The sequence below is a fragment of the Phyllobates terribilis genome, unplaced genomic scaffold (genome assembly GCF_046119375.1).
Source record: "Phyllobates terribilis strain yellow unplaced genomic scaffold, ASM4611937v1 Scaffold_11__3_contigs__length_659146591, whole genome shotgun sequence".
NCBI lineage: Eukaryota > Metazoa > Chordata > Amphibia > Anura > Dendrobatidae > Phyllobates > Phyllobates terribilis.
Genome location: NW_027362771.1, coordinates 457,273,471 through 457,289,142, shown reverse-complemented (window position 1 = coordinate 457,289,142; position 15,672 = coordinate 457,273,471). Strand labels below are relative to the sequence as shown.

The 15,672-nt window shown below is 42.4% G+C and overlaps 1 protein-coding gene across 2 annotated transcripts in view; it reads right to left on the bottom strand.

Moving 5' to 3' along the window:
- Positions 1 to 15,672, bottom strand: part of ST8SIA2 (ST8 alpha-N-acetyl-neuraminide alpha-2,8-sialyltransferase 2) — a 532,431-nt gene that overhangs the window by 329,431 nt on the left and 187,328 nt on the right. The gene's annotated exons all lie outside the window — the stretch shown is intronic.

Sequence of the window (15,672 nt, the reverse complement as noted above, 5' to 3'; positions counted from 1 at the left end):
GCCAAGCTTGGAAAGTACTGTAGAATTCAGAGATCCCACACAATGCCCTATCACCTAGAGGATAATGGACAAGTGGAACGTTTTAACCGGACATTATTATCGATGTTGCGCACTTTTACAGCTGAAGAGAAGAAAGACTGGAAGAGTTCTCTGTCAAAACTGGTACATGCCTATAACAGTACAAAGAGCGATGCAACGGGTTACTCATCCTTCCTCCTATTGTATGGACGATCGCCAAGACTGCCAATCAACATCATGTTCGATACTCCGGTGTCAAAGACTTAGAGAACGTATCCAGACTACGTTCGAAAATGGAAGGAATAGATGGTAGAGGCATACAACATAGCATCCAAAGTGGTTATGCAACGACAGAGCAAGAGTAAGGAGTAGTAATGAGCGAGCACTAAAATGCTCGGGTGCTCGAAGCTCGGGCCGAGTACATTGCGATACTCGGGTGCTTGACCCAAGCAACGAGCCCAATGTAAGTCTATGGGAAACTCGAGCATTTTTCTGGCGGTCCCCCCAGGCGGTCTGCAGAAGGTCAAAAATTGCCCAAATCGATGCGAACAGTGCTCAATGAAGCATGGCAGGCAGAATATATAGGCAGACAGGCAGGCAGGGTATATAGGAGGGTGCATGAAAAACATAGCAGGGCACTGGGAACACACTAGTGCCCTCTGATTTTCATGCACCTGTCTCTTTAAAACAGCAGGCAATTCAGCAGCCGCATACAGTTATAACATCGGTACCCAATAATTTAGAACAGAAAGACTAGAGCATCACACATAGATTAGATAGATAGAAACATGTCAGTCACATATATAATAAGTACACTGACAGTGTTGGTTACGGTGAGTGGCAGGCAATCCCTGCATGTTGATTGGCGCTCTAAATAGCACCAAACAAGTACTCCGCGAGCTCCAAGCATCTTGAGTACTGAGACGCTCGGGCGAGTACCGAGCAGTGGCGAGCATGCTCGCTCATCACTAGTGAGGAGTACTATGATTGAAAATGATATGGAGCAGAATTGGCACTGGGAAGCCGGGTGCTAGTCAGAATGTACATGAGAAAGGTGGTCCAGGAAAACTTTATTCGTACTGGGAAGACAAGGTGTATGTGGTCGTAAGGAGGAAAGTCGATGACAGTCCATTGTATGAAATCTGATTGGAAACGGGAGACAAGAAAATCAGAATATTTCATTGGAATTTATTACTACCCTGTGATTAACTCCCACCACAACAAGACTTCCCAGAAGTAGACCGACATCGTCCGAGATCGACTAAGGGACCACCACAGACTGAAGCTCCGGTGGTGGATAGTGACCTTGAATGTTCCTATAAAGAATAGCACACCATTGTATTTCTCAGACCGGCAAGGAGAGGGATGTACCATCCTCGGGAGAGTGAACTAAGTCCCGAGGCTTCAGAGTTTGTACCAAGGAGTACAGATGAAGTCCAATTGAGATCTGATGATCGAACACCGGCCCCTGAAGAGACCGATCGACACTCAGGAGGAACGAAATTACCAGACCACGCGGAAACAGGCGATTCAGGAGTACAGGAACTTACAGAGGCAGCTCCAAGAGCATCTGAGGAAGCACGGAAAATGAGTGCGGCGGAAACAACTCCTATAACCGAAGAACCCGTGGTATCTGAGGCACAACCCACCAGGAGGATGTCGACTCGACAAGTGAGGAGGCCCGTGATGCTGACGTACAAGACACTTGGTGAACTGAGTCAAGTGCCAAAGACTGTCGACTGGAAACAGGTATCTCTGCCTGCGGAGCAGGTAAGCCCACTTGAGTGGTATTCACGACCGAGAGGCAGTATGGCAGATGTTGCCTGGGGGAAAGACTTGTTTTCATGCTTTGATTTTCCTTAAAAGACTTTGTAGAAACAAAGAACTTTAAGGCCTAGAGAGAGAGCAAGCTGGTTGAAGACATACGAAAAGCACCAGCTGCAGAGACGCTGATTGTTTTAATTGTGTTAATTGTTTATTTCTTACAGGAGTCCTACAAGAAAAAGGTCATAAGCATCCAGCAACTGTTACAAATAACACAAGCACAGGAGACAGGAAGTGTTGTGCTTCAGAAGCATCCAGCAACTAGAGGGGTTAACACAGTAACAGGAGACAGGGAGTGTTTTAGCAGAGCACCAGGGGGATTGTGGGGAACTTGTTATTGTAGTCTGGCTGAAGCCAAATAGAAAGGTGGTGTGTTATCTGGATCTGACAGAAGGCAACTGAACAGGATTCAGATCAGGAAAGAAACTAAACACAGGTCAGATAAACTCCCTGAACTAATAGTGCAGAGTATTATCGGGCAGGAAGATAAGGACTGGAAGGAATTGTGTCACAGGGATCATCTCCCTCATCAAACCCCCCCCCTCCATCTCTGTAGGATAAATAATGCTGTGTACTATTGTGTCCTTGTGAAGGAAAAGCCTGTGGTTGTGTATGCATAGAAGTATGCTGCTAAGAGATCTAATCTATGCTGAATTATGCTACTGAAGAGACTGTAATATTGTGCCTTGTGAAGAAACTACTGTATTGTTACTGGAGTCGGTTGTTCAAGAAACTCAGACTGTACTGTAATGAAGATTGTTGCTGTAATATCCCTGAATTGCACTGGTCGTGCTTCAGATTAAATTCTACTGTTAAACAATTGAAAAATACTCTTGTCAGATGTGTCTGGTCAGCAATTGAATCTATCGTGTGCCTGAGAGAATCTGCAGCCTATGGTCGCCATGAGTAATGGTTCCCCCAGGATTCCAAAGAATTCATGAAACCCATCTCGCCCTATCTGAACCTAGCGGCGTGCGTGTAACAGATGTCATACTTTTTATTTATTAAAGAAGCCCTCCCATCAAAGTTTTTATCCTCTTAATATATTGCAGTCATCATATTATATAGCGCTGTGTACTTACAATTGACTTTCTACCCAGCTAATTCGTCTCTTTTTGCTGCTCTATGTAAAAAGATGAAGTCTCTATTTCTTGCATTTATCATTTCCCTCTCCCTCCCTGACCCAGATACTCCTCTCCTCCCCCTTGCCAGGAATTTCTGCAGTGGCTTATGATTCATGCACAGAAAATAGAGCTCCTGTTTCTACATAGAGCTTAGAAGGATTCAGCTAGTCAGTTTTTAATCACATAATGTCATAAACCTAATGGAAAATAGAAGAATTAGCTGGGTAGAAACGCAAAATGAGCAATTGTAAGTACACAATGACATATAGTATGATGATTGCAATATATTAAGAGGATGAAAATTTTGATGGGAGTGTTTCAATAATGCAGATGTCACTGCTACTCCACTCTGAATGTCTGTCAGTCTTCCAAAATGATATCACTGCCCTTAACAGCATGATCTTGATGACATCACGCTGGTTACAGCAGGGTCTATGTGACTAGCAATCACGCAGAAGAAAGTGCCGCGGAATGGCAGTAACACTGGCATTAAAAAACTAACACTATTGCCACCACAGAGCGACAGTTCTCCTTTAGTCCCATGAATCTGCCATAATCTCCCTGCCCTAAACTGCAAGTCATCAGGATAATCTCACTATTTAGGAGCAAGATCATGTTTAGTGCTGGGAAGTGACATCACACCACAAGGCAAGCTGGCAACTTCTAATACAAATGTCTAGCGGCGTCTTTCAACAGAAAGTCAGTAATTTATGCCCCAAGCGTGCACCCATCACGTAGTATGCAAATTACTTTTTCAAGTAATTTTTTAACAAATTATTTTTAGGAAGTTTTTAGGTTTATTTTTCATAACTGTAATAACAAAATAAAAAAAATAGATTTGAAATCTTATGATAGGTACTCTTTTAAAGGGAACTTGTAATGTTCCCTAAACCGCAACAATGTGCCTGTTCCATGCCATTTCTGCATTCTAAGAACTTTTTCTTGCGGCTTTTCAATAGCTATATACTTTCAAAACATGTTTTATTCTGCATTCACGCTATGCAAATGTCAGCTTTAGAAGTTAAATAACTAATGTAAAATAATATATTAGCCACCAATGAATAGGTTTACTCTGTAAAGTGATCACATAGAAATGTATTCAGTAGAGCACATTGTGAGGCATATTTATCAAAACTGGCGTCTGTGCACACGTTGCAGTTTTGTCACATTTTTTTCTGCACAGATTTGTCACAAAACCTTAAGGATTTCCTAGTTCCAGCAAAGTGAATGAGATTTCTGAAATCTTGTCCACATGTTGCTAATTTTTTCCTTTCAGATTTGTATTTCCCATGTAAATATAGCAAATACTCAAACTATATGTGATAAAATAGAACATAGGAAACGTAAGAAGCATTGAACAGGCATGCTGTCACAGTCATTGATACAATACCATTGCTTCAATCATAAGTGACATCAGGCTGTCTCATGGATGAGGCAAAAATCAAGATGAGGAACGTTGTATCAATGACTGTGATTGCATGCCTGTTTAATGCTTATGTTACCTATGTTATATTTTATCACATATACTTGCTATATTTACATGGGAAGTTTTGCACATTTATCAATCCTGGTCAGTAATCTGTATTATCTTTACCGTTGTGGACAGCCCTTGGTTATTCACAGCTCTGTCATCCCCATAGGAATAGGACTTCACTACAACACTCTGGCAGCAGAAGCATGATGTAAACCACTGCTGTGACAAATCCAATATAATTCTGGGCTCTAACAATATCGGTCTTAGCTCCCCTCCTAACCAACTTAAAGAGTAGCTATCACCAATCCGGGGTTGCTCTTTTTATTTAATAAAAGAATGGCCAGCCCCAGATTGGTGAATTTTTTAAATTTCACCGATTAACAAAATGGCCAGAAGTGCCCTTACTGCCCACCGAAAGACGGGCCCAATTTTTGGGTTTGTGGCATCCCAGCATTGGCTACCGTACAAAGCTACTGTAACGATGTTTGTTAACAGCTTAGTAAAGTACGTAGCAGCACTAGGTTAGTACAGAGTGCAAGATCTCATGAGAGGGTCCTCCAAAGGTTATGGCATCCTTCTCTGCATGCTGGGATCCCAAAACCTGGAAAGCTGTGCCCTTTCGAGTGCATTATGGCTATTTCTGATCACTTTTTATTAATAGGTGACATCTAGAAAAATCTGGGGCTGCCCACTCTTTCGTTAAATAAAAAGGGCATCCACAGATTAAGGATAGGTAATCTTTAAGCTTTGTTCTGGCTTCAGCACAGAAAGTAATAATGGTCTAGAAAACTACACATATGCTATTGAACATGGCAGCCCTTCTGTATTAAATAAACTGGAAAACACCAATTACCCTAAAACAATGCTTGAGTACAATCTTTCATTAAATATTAATGATAATATAAAAAAATGGCATGCGGAGATAAACATTCGGAAAGTACTGAATGCAACGATTCTCACATTGAAACTCCCGTCCTTGAGGTTGTTGGGTTTCCCAGCAGTCAGAGCTTCAATGTAGTTAATGGAAGAATGCCTTTAAATATAGCAAGTTTCATCACATTATCCAAGAGGTGTTGGATAGATGCTACTTAATTACAGTAAGTAGGAGACTCCAAGGTTTAAAGTGTTAATCCTCTATAATTCTTGACTTGGGAGTGTGCCTGAAATGGATGAAATACTAAACTCCACTGCAGGAGATAAACACTCCTGTCGGTATGACACTATGGTAGAAGAATACATAAAGGAAGATAATAAAACAATCGCTTGCTCAGCATTACCCACTTTAATATAAGAATATTTCTTGTACATTTAACTCTAGACCAAGTGCATTTGCTGGAGATACCTCTGAACGACTTTGTTTCCACACACAGAGTCCGTGAATACTTTGGACTGTACAGCTGGCGTTAATCCAGTTGCGAAGCCTAAACCATGAATAATGATTGTGTCAAGTGTACTAGCCTTCTATTAATAGCAAGCGAGCCTTGAATCCCTAAGCTTTGCACTGAATTTTTATACATGAAGACTAAATGGGGATATATCAAACAGAAATGTGATTCAAAATACAAATCTTGACATTTGTTCGGCAGGAATAACAACGGTGCAGATATATTATTGCTATAGCAGTCGATACAATGAAAGAATAGCAAAAAAATATATATTGAGTTGTGATAAAGTCAGTCAGTATCATGATATAAGCTGTGGTTTAAAACAATGAGGTTGTGGAGTGTCTAGATCTACACCGCCCATTACGGCCAAAGTGAACTAGGAATGTCATTGTGACTATTATGATGATGAGAATGACGTGTGACATTCACTTGTCTCTTGGACAACATTTTTCACAATCAACTTTCATTTAAAAAAAAAGAAAAAAATTGAATAAAAGAATTTAGACTACCATCGCAATTTTGTAAGATAGCCAACATTTTACCAAAAGAAAACTGCTAGGGATGGACAAGCATTCCATCGTTTTTGGACAACATTAGTTTTTGGCTGAAATCTGACTTTTTCATTCTGCGAGATTAATTTTCCATTCAAGTTGTAATTGTGACAGCTGTTGGAAATGCTATTTTCTACAGGATCCTTGATTATATTCCATGAAACACAAGGGGTCATTGGAAGCTTGGTTTAGGCAATGTATATATTTTTATGGCATGATTGCAAGACCAAAGAAAAGATTTATCTTCATTGGACTCGGCAGCAAATTATATCTAATTTTATTACAGACTTGAAGTTGTTCTGTTGTTTAGACCAGTAAAGAAATTTTTAAATAATGTAAAAGAGGACATTCTCTTAGACCTGATGAGGCTGGTGTGCTTCATCAAAAAGTATATATAATCCTATTATAAAATATATTCAATCTATTGATATCCAATCTGATTGAGACCTGCAGCTTGTACTGAGCCAAGTGAGATTGCAGCAGCAGGGAGTAGGGACACTGAGTAGCAGTCAATCAGGCTTGGGGGACAGAGATTGAATTTACACTATCAAAAGAAATTATACAGCCATTCTGACATGGATTTTGAAAGTAACTACCTTAGCCCCATAAAGCCTAAGAGATTTTTCCAATACTGAAGTGTAGTTTTCACGGTGACTAATTCTCTAACTTTGGGAGATGTTTATACTCCACTTTCAAACATTTCATCCCATATTGAATCATCTCTAAAAATCAATATAACACTGTGAAATTCTGCAGATTTGTTATGATTGAATAGGTGAAACTAAGTCATGATTTATACTATTATTTGCTGGACAAAATTGCTGCCTAAAGATATGTTCTCACGGGGCAAATTTCCCTAAACTTTAAGGGCGTTGTCACCCCATTTAGATGCATGCTAAGGTTACAGAAATTTCTGCAATAAATTCACCAGTTCGAACATATCCTTAGGCAACTATATTGACCCACAAACGATAGGGTCACTCACCGGGCATCAAAACCATAAATCCAATCCTACAAAGTGCTAGCAGTGTTATAATACTTTTCAACTATAAATCAAAAGTATATATAAATCCATTTATTATCAAATGTATTATCAAATTTCTTTATGATGTGTTAGTAGCCTAAAGTCAGAAAAATGTAAATGAGTAAAGGATAATGTGATTTCTTAGATTTCTAGAATATGCAGAGATAAAATGGGTGGGAGAACAGTTATTTTCTGTTGCTATACAATCCCATACCATATCAAAATGATAATATAGCAAAATCCACAATAACTAACAGTTTTTACTGAATCTACATTTGTTCTCTATTCTGTCTGACCAACTCATCCATCAAGAATGAAATAGATGATAAGACCTTATTTTTAGGAAGTATTTGATTAGTAATTATGAACCAAAACCGAGAGTGGGTCCAAAACACAGGAGAGATATGCATCTTAGAATCATAGTTTTTCTCTCTATATTTTGGATTACAACTATTATAGTGATGCAGAACACTGACCAACTACACCTGTGTGTATAAAGCCTAAGACTGAATGCCCTGTAGTGAATGTCCACCTTATAACACCACTAATCACCAGAGCAACAGTCCAAGTCACAACAATTTTTTCTTACCATCGTTGTGTTGTAAAGAAGGTATTTAAAGAGGTTGTCCACTACATTTACATTGATGACCTATCCTTAGGATAGGTCATCAATGTCTGATCGGCTGGGATCCAACACCCGGCACAGTTGTTATCGGTGGCGGCGGAGGCCACCACCGGCCTGGAAGTAACCACTTGCCGAGCTACTCTGTCTTCTGGTAGTGGCTGGGGCTTGGTACTGCAAAATTGCCTACTATTCAAAGAAATAGGAGGCTGATGCTTAGTACCAAGCCCCAGCCACTACAAGCAGATGGAGCAGCTCGGCAAGTGAGCACTCCCGCCTGCTGCTGCCGTCACCGATAGCGGGGCGGGGGTACCGGGTGTCAGACCCCAGCCGATCAGACATTGATGACCTCTCCTAAGGATAGGTAATTAATGTAAAAGTAGTGGACAATCTCTTTAAATCTAGCAGCAGGTCACATATAAAATGTCACCTTATTCAAACGCTAAGAGACTGAAGGAAACTGAGATATAGGATTGAAGACACATTTTTTCATATTAAATTCTCTGCATATAAATAGAGATAAAATATAAAAAGAAATTGTCCCACAACCACTACTGGAAAAAACTTAAAAACTATTTATTTTGTTGTTCTTCATGTGTAACAAGTTTTCATTGAGTTCCCTCTAGAGGTCACTTAAGAAAGCCAAAACTTTATATCACTTAAAGAGAACCTGACAGCTGATACATGCTGCCTGATCCACGGTCAGCATGTATCAGGCACTGGCTGTAGTATCTCACCCAGGTGTACTGACTCTGAAACACTGCGGCTGCCTTCATTTCCAAGATATACTGGAAAACAGCTGTGTTGAATATATCTATATAGCAAAAAAAAAAAAAGCTTTACAGGTTCTGTGAAAAAGTATGTTGTCTGATGTATCACGCAAAGGAGGTTTATGCTGGTAAAACCCTTCCATAGGGGCTTCTCTTTATTATGTCAGGCAATATTGATCATGAGTAGAGATGAGCGTTGTTCTACTCGAACTGTTCGCCAATCTCAAATTCGAGCTGTTTTGGGCGGTGTTCGAGCCGTTCGGCGAACACGAACAATTTGAGAAAAATTCGGCTGTTCGAGGTTATGTTCGATAACTGTTCATGCACCAAAATCATAACTGGATTTTTTCTCAGTAATGATGAAAATTAATGTTAATACGCAGTTTGAGTGTACAGCGGGGTGGGGGGAGGGGCAGGGGATGGATCTCTGCAGGAGCAATGAAGATCTCCATTTTTTTTTTCTCTTTCCCGCATTTACAGTGGGGAGGTGCAATCTGTCAGCCTATCAGCAGCGCACACACGGAGCAAAGTGCTTTTTTTCACACAAGCAAGGGCATGTGTCATTGGCAGTGTATGTCACATGTCCTTGCCCTATAAGACCAAGCCATATTCCCCGTCGCCACCATTTTCTCACTGCTGCAGCTGCGTGTTAGACGGCACCGCTGTTGCTGTGTGCGCTATACCTTGTTAATTTCAAGCCAATTTTCGCACAAATCTACAGATAGCTTGGGAGTAGGGAATAGTTGTGATTGCAGTCCTTTTAAGGACTAGGTTACAGCATTTCCTACGACTTTTATCAGGCAGGTCTGTGCTCTTAAATAGATAGATTGTGGGAGTAAAGACTAATTCTAATTGGAGTCCTTTTCAGGACTAGGTTACATCAGTTCCTATCAGTTTTTGCCAGGCAGGTCTGTGCCAGTGCTGTGCAAGTTATTTTCACAGCATTTGGCTGAATCTAGCAAAGCTAATCCTTTTTGGCCTATTGCAGAGTGTGTTAGTCAGTGGAGTAGCCTATCTGTGTTGCAAGATATACCACCTGTGTATAGAATACCAATTTTTTTACTGCACCTAGTGAAGTAAAATCTTTTGGGCATAGCATCATTCTATTAGTCCATCTATACTGACCTCCATCAGGTTGCAAATTGAATATAATTTTTTTCTGCATCTAGCTCTGAAAAAATATTGGGCTTCTAGCTGTGTGTGGGACTTGTTGTATTAGTCCATCTATATTGACCTCCATCAGGTTGCAAACTGAATATATTTTTTTCTGCATCTACCTCTGAAAAAATATTGGGCTTCTAGCTGTGTGTGGGACTTGTTGTATTAGTCCATCTATACTGACCTCCATCAGGTTGCAAACTGAATATATTTTTTTCTGCATCTACCTCTGAAAAAATATTGGGCTTCTAGCTGTGTGTGGGACTTGTTCTATTAATCCATCTATACAGACCTCCATCAGGTTGCAAACTGAATATATTTTTTTCTGCATCTATCTCTGAAAAAATATGTGGCCTTCTAGCAGTGTGTGGGACTTTCTCTATTAGTCCATCTATACTGACCTCCATCAGGTTGCAAACTGAATATAATTTTTTTCTGCATCTAGCTCTGAAAAAATATTTGGCCTTCTAGCAGTGTGTGGGACTTTCTCTATTAGTCCATCTATACTGACCTCCATCAGGTTGCAAATTAAAAATAATTTTTATCTGCATCTACAGTACCTCTGAAAAAATATTTGGGCTTCTAGCTGTGTGTGGGACTTGTTCTATTAATCCATCTATACTGACCTCCATCAGGTTGCAAATTGAATATAATTTTTATCTGCATCTAGCTCTGAAAAAATATTTGGCCTTCTAGCAGTGTGTGGGAATTTCTCTATTAGTCCATCTATACTGACCTCCATCAGGTTGCAAATTGAATATAATTTTTATCTGCATCTAGCTCTGAAAATATATTTGGCCTTCTAGCAGTGTGTGGGACTTTCTCTATTAGTGCATCTATACTGACCTCCATCAGGTTGCAATTTAAAAATAATTTTTATCTGCATCTACCTCTGAAAAAATATTTGGGCTTCTAGCTGTGTGTGGGACTTGTTCTATTACTCCATCTATACTGACCTCCATCAGGTTGCAAACTGAATATATTTTTTTCTGCATCTACCTCTGAAAAAATATTGAGCTTCTAGCTGTGTGTGGGACTTGTTGTATTAGTCCATCTATACTGACCTCCATCAGGTTGCAAATGAAAAATAATTTTTATCTGCATCTACAGTACCTCTGAAAAAATATTTGGGCTTCTAGCTGTGTGTGGGACTTGTTCTATTAGTCCATCTATACTGACCTCCATCAGGTTGCAAATTGAAAATAATTTTTATCTGCATCTAGCTCTGAAAAAATATTTGGCCTTCTAGCAGTGTGTGGGACTTTCTCTATTAGTCCATCTATACTGACCTCCATCAGGTTGCAAATTAAAAATAATTTTTATCTGCATCTAGCTCTGAAAAAATATTTGGCCTTCTAGCAGTGTGTGGGTTTTTCTCTATTAGTCCATCTATACTGACCTCCATCAGGTTGCAAATTAAAAATAATTTTTATCTGCATCTACCTCTGAAAAAATATTTGGCCTTCTAGCTGTGTGTGGGACTTGTTCTATTAATCCATCTATACAGACCTCCATCAGGTTGCAAACTGAATATAATTTTTTTCTGCATCTAGCTCTGAAAAAATATTTGGCCTTCTAGCAGTGTGTGGGACTTGTTCTATTAGTCCACCTATACTGACCTCCATCAGGTTGCAAATTCAAAATAATTTTTTGTCTGCATCAAGCTCTGAAAAAATATTTGGCCTTCTAGCAGTGTGTGGGACTTTCTCTATTAGTCCATCTATACTGACCTCCATCAGGTTGCAAACTGAATATATTTTTTTTCTGCATCTACCTCTGAAAAAATATTGGGCTTGTAGCTGTGTGTGGGACTTGTTCTATTAATCCATCTATACAGACCTCCATCAGGTTGTAAACTGAATAAAAAATTTTTCTGCATCTACCTCTGAAAAAATATTTGGGCTTCTAGCTGTGTGTGGGACTTGTTCTATTAGTTCATCTATACTGACCTCCATCAGGTTGCAAATTGAATATAATTTTTTTCTGCATCTAACCCAGCCAATAGTTTTGGCCTAATACCACAGTTTGGCCACTCAGCTCTGCTCGGTTCCCATCCATTGTTTTTTTGTGAAAACAACTCCAGAGTTGTGAATTAGTTAACCACCAAAATGAGTGGAAAAAGGCCTGCTGCTGGTGGAAAGGGGAATAGGCGTGTTGGGAAGGGGAAAAAAGGTTGTGTCCGTGGGGTAGGTGTTAAAGCAACAGTAACATCTGCAGAAGAAAGACCATCTTCCAGCCAAACTAAAATGTCTATTTCTTTTAGCGGACAATGTGATAAGATCCCTTTCTTACGGCCACGCCAATCGCTACAAATTCCAGATGAGGCACAAAAACAGCAGGTGCTTCAATGGATATCAAGGGCTCCTTTAAGTGGGCTCTCCTCCACATCAACTTCAACATCACAAATACTCCAGTCCTCAAAGGTGTCACCCCAATCGCACTTGCTTCCTCACAGCTCCCAAATCTCCAGCTGCCCGTCTGAGTATGAGGTAGAACAGATGGTTGAGTCTGCAGAGCTGTTTACTCATACTATAGCCTGGGAATCAGAGGTCGACTCCAGCGCTTCTGTGAATCCAGATGAGGAAATGATCTGCACTGATGCCCAGAATCTTTATGAGTCGGATCCAGGACCAGACGCAGAAGGTTCTGACCATAATGTAGACCCTCATTCCCAAACTGTAACTCCTGTTGGTGGAGACAATGAGGAAGACGATGATAAGACTCAAATACCTGATTGGAGTGACAACTTTAGTTTTTTGTCAGGGCAGGAACAGGTTGGCTCTGAGGACGACGGGTGTGATAACGCACAGGGTGATGATGATGAGGTTGAAGATCCCACTTACTGTCAACCCACAGTCAGCCAAGAGATGAGGTCAGCAGAGGAGGTGGAGGAAGATGCTAGTGACGACGAGGTCAGGTTGCACCTTCCTGGACAGAGACGTAGTACTGGAAGCACGTCAACAACTGCATCCTCAAACACAACTCTGCCTCTCACCACAAGTCGTGGTGGCTCTTCAGGTCGCATGGGTGCTAAGCCTTGCATAGCCTGGGCATTTTTTCAGATCGATAAAGATGACCCAACTCGTGTTATCTGTAACATTTGTCAGCAAAAGCTAAGTAGAGGCCAAAAAATACATAGTTTGAGTACTTCATGCATGAACCGGCACATGGACATGAAGCATAAGTTGCAGTGGGAAGCTCAGTGTGCTACAATGCGGCCTAGCCGGCCGGGCCAACCACCGTCTGCCATATCTTGTGCATCCACGGCCTCTTCATCCTCTGTGACTGGGGGGACAGCAGTCACACCTGTTTTGGGGCGCAGACCTGCCACCTCTTTACCCGCAACAGCCAGCGTGATTGGCAGGTCATCATTTTCTTTGTAGGTGGTAACACCAGCTGGTGTTGAGCGCTGTCCGACATCGATAGCACCACCTTTGGATCAAGGCAACCTAACATGTCCGCCTGCATCTTCCTCACAGACCGGCAGTTTGCCGGGGACACCCTTATCAATCCCGTCTAAGCACAATAGCCAGCCCTCGGTCCCTCAGATGTGGACAAGTAAAAGACCATTTCCTCCTAGCCATGAGAAAGCTAAGAGGTTGAATTTCACCATCTGCAAGCTCTTGGCTACAGAAATGCTGCCTTTCCGCCTGGTGGACACAGAGGATTTTCGAGACCTTATGTCCGTCGCAGTGCCCCAGTACCAGATGACCAGTCGGCACTACTTCTCAAAGAAAGGTGTGCCTGCGCTCCACCAGCATGTCGCACACAACATCACCGCTTCTTTGAGAAACTCTGTGTGTGACAGGGTGCATTTCACCACAGACACTTGGACGAGTAGGCATGGACAGGGGCGTTACATGTCGCTGACTGAGCACTGGGTAACTATGGTGACTAGTGTTGAGCCACCCCCGTAGTGTTCGAGTTCGGTTCATCGAACACCCGTGTGTTCGCCGAACTGTTCGTCGAACTGTTCGTCGAACACCTTCGAACACCGTTAAAACCAATGGCAGGCAAACAAAAACACATAGAAACACATAGAAAACACCTTCAAAGGTGTCCAAAAGCTGACAAACTGCTCAGAAGACACAACTAACACATGGAAAAGTGACAAGTACATATAGTCATGCGAAAATAAAAGAGGTGGAGGAGTAAAAGGAGGGGGAGACACAGATATAGGCATGTCAAGCCCTTCTAAAATCCAAAAAGTGAGAAGCCGAGACGGCCAGTCCGCTCCTGCCCGTGCCACCTCCGTGTCGCCGGGTTTGTGCCAGAGCCGCGGTGAACCCTGACGGCCAGCCCCCCTCTCCCAATAATGGTGCCTGTCCGCTGGTGGGTCGAGAGAGCCCCCCTGTGGTGGAGGCAGCTCTAAGCTTTTTAATTTAAATTGTCCCTCTAATTTGAATGAATACACTTTAAATCCATTTACAAGGATCTATTGGAGGGCAAGTCTCATGCCAGCAGCCGCGTAATTCCAGCTCCAGTAGCGTCCACTAAAGCTGCTGCAGTTAAAAAGCTTTTATAAGGATCGAGCTCGGCTGTCCACCGCAAGGCATCCTAGTGCCAGTCCCAGCCCCTATGCCTTGGGGTGCCTCCTGATGCTCTTCACTAAGTATCCCGTGGTCCCGAAGCATTTCCTTTGAAAAAATTAAGTGTCCAAACTACAGGTGGTGTAGCTTGCTTAACAGCCGGGATAATCCGCTGACTAGCAGACACTGCTACTAGGCACAAAGTATTTCCTGGGCTAGATGCAGTTAAAAATTTGTAAGTAGATACTCTCGTTGGATGCTGAGAAAGCATTCCATAGAGTCTCCTGGCACGCCATATATGATTCTCTTAAAAAGCTTGGGGTAGGGGTCTAGGGGACCCTTTTATAGCCAAAATCACGGCCCTGTATCACAATACATCACCTAGGCTGAAGATAAATGGAACTGTAGCACCGAGGGCTCGGTTGCTACAGACGTATTGCACCTCACCCAGAGGTGTGATATCTCACTCTCAGATAAGGATGGAGTGTGGATCAGGACCCAACACCTGCATGCATTACACCACATTGCCGTGGGGCAGGGCGACCAATATGCCCTTGAGATGGGCACGACAGTCCCTGTCCCTGGCTGGAGTGGGGGGAGGGAACACTGAGGAAGGGGAACCCTGCAGTGCAGGAGCAGGGAGGAAGCAGTTCCTGGGTGCATTGAGAAGGGAGTATAAAAGGTGGGCACCATCTTAGTTCAGTGCAGAGAAGTCTGAGCAGAAGTGGCAGGGAGCAGGGGCTCTGCATGAGCTCTGCTCCGGAGGCGGGCCTAGTAACAGAGGCCCAGGCCTGCAAGAGGGAGAAGGAAGGAAGAGGAGCGGAGAAGGCTCCAGGAACGAGGAATGAAGGGATCCCAGGGGTGCGGACGGGCGAGTCGCCACCGCACGCCCGAATCCACCTGCGTGGAGGGGTCAGGCCAAAGGGGGAGACCGGTCCCCGAACTAGTGGAGGCAGGAAACGACCCTCAGCTAGAAACCAGAGGCTCTGACATTTTATGTGGCGCAGCCCCTTGCTCCACCCACTAGGAAGGCACCACATAGGGTCAGGGAAACTGGCGCCAAGTTTACCAAGAGGAGGCCCGAGGCAGCCGGACAGAAGTGTTGGTAAGAAAGGCCAGACAAAGGACACACAAAGGGGGTCCTGTGAAGCGCTCCAAAGTTATCTGGGAGTTGTCTGAGCCCCTCACCTGGT